Source organism: Elephantulus edwardii, unplaced genomic scaffold, assembly GCF_000299155.1.
Source record: "Elephantulus edwardii isolate Elephantulus edwardi_28Jun2011 unplaced genomic scaffold, EleEdw1.0 scaffold00055, whole genome shotgun sequence".
In the NCBI taxonomy this organism is placed as follows: Eukaryota; Metazoa; Chordata; class Mammalia; order Macroscelidea; family Macroscelididae; genus Elephantulus; species Elephantulus edwardii.
The window spans coordinates 2,989,114-2,990,947 of NW_006399805.1; the positions used below are offsets into that span (position 1 = coordinate 2,989,114).

Sequence of the window (1,834 nt, forward strand, 5' to 3'; positions counted from 1 at the left end):
TAGGTTGTTTCCAACACCTTGCTACTGTGAACAAAGCCTCGATAAACATGGGTGTGCATACAAACCCTCTTTCTTTAGATGAGAACTCAACTCTAGAAAAAACGAGGTGATTGGCCAACAGAGGCCGCTCTAGTGAAACTGAAGGAGAGATAAAGAGAGGTCTCTAGGTCTCTTTCACTGGACTCCATGGTCTTTCTGCTCCTCCTCCAACCCCTCGAGGCACCATCTGGTAGTCATTCGCCGTCATCATCACCATGGAAGAGCATAGCTCTCCCTGTGAACACAGACTCCCAAAAGGTCTGCTCAGGTGAAAGAGGGGAGTGGCCTCCACTGCTTCCCCTGGCCTATAGGTGATCAAACAAACCAACTGGGACTCAACAGTGTAGATCAGTGACCTAACCCGTCACACAGTGCATTCCAGTGCGAGGGGAGGTACTGCCACCTAAGGGGTAGGGCTCCCAAGGCTCACGCTGGAGACCTGGGTTGTGTATAAGCACTTCCCCCACCACCACTCCTCTGGCAGCAGAGGTCTGAGGTGGCTATGATGCTGAGCTGGTTTTAGCAGAGCTTCCAGATTGAGGTCAAGAAGAAAAATCTGGTGACCCATGTCTGAAAACCTTACAGATTCTGTTGCACACTTGTTCTGGCGGGCATGGCATCACCATGAGCTCAAAGGCAGCAGAAGGGCAGACACCAGCATCCTCATATCAAAACAGAGCCTTGTACACAGGTCAGCTGGGGAAAAGAGTGATGAGGGGTGAAGAGGGCCCACAGCTCCACTTGGTCAGGCCTGGCTGACCTTCAGTGTCCAGCTTCTGCCACCTCGTCCTTTCAGAGTGTAGCACGGGGTGGGGGGGAGGGGAAGGTGGGCCTGGCCATCTCACCACAGCTCTGCTCACATGTCTTCGGTAGGACTGAGCTCCCAAGATGCCTCACAATAAAAGGGCTTCCTGGGCAAAACAGCCTGGGGGGGACTTAGCCCATTCTCACACCATCTAAAAGAATAATGACTCGTCACAGGAAAGGTCCCCAAGGTCTTTTTAAGAGGAAACATGGTTAACATTATCTTGGCCTTTCCAAGTCTTGCATCCCCAAATCATTTTCAACGGAAATACCCATTAATATCCCTTAAAAGGGATATTCCCTGGACGCCTGCAAGCTGTAATCCTAACTCCTGGATTTGCAAACTTAGGAGCCATGTCCCTGAAGAACTGCATGCTGTTTCCACAGAGCCTCTGGCAGCATCCCCCCATCTTCCAGCAGCTTCCAAACATCCACCTCAGCAGCACGTCACCCCAAGTCCTGTGATCCTGGGGTGGGGCACCCACCTCAGCAGCAGCTGCGGAGAAGCCCTGGTGGCCTGCTGGGCAGCCTTACTTTGGCACGGACCCTTGGAACCTTCCAGAGGCCTCCCTGCTCTTTCTTGGAAGCACTGTGTGGCCTGGGAACCGTCCCTCCGCCTTCCTGTGCTTTTACTGGCCACTCCATAAAGAAGAAGGAAACAATCCCAGCCTTTTGATGGGCTCCCATAAAGCCTATCGCACACATACCTGTAAATGTCTTTAGACTTTGCAGAGAAAGGAGTGAAATAAAATACGAGGTGTCACTTTTCGAAAGGCTTCAGAGGAGTGGCGTCTGGAGAAGGCAGGCAGGCCCTTGGCAGCAGCGCTGTGAGTGTGGCCAGTTCAGAGCTTTCTGGAGTCTAGGGGGCACCCTCACTTCTACTAGTAGGGAGCAGACCTCATCCATCAAAGAGGAGCTGGGGGTACCCTCATTCCTACATGCAGAGGGGCAGGCGTCACCCACCAGAGAGGAGCTGGGGTGCCCTCATTCC

At 52.9% G+C, this 1,834-nt stretch overlaps 1 protein-coding gene across 5 annotated transcripts in view; it reads right to left on the reverse strand.

Moving 5' to 3' along the window:
* PLXNA4 (plexin A4) overlaps window positions 1-1,834 on the reverse strand; it is a 461,826-nt gene that overhangs the window by 437,228 nt on the left and 22,764 nt on the right. The window lies entirely within an intron of this gene.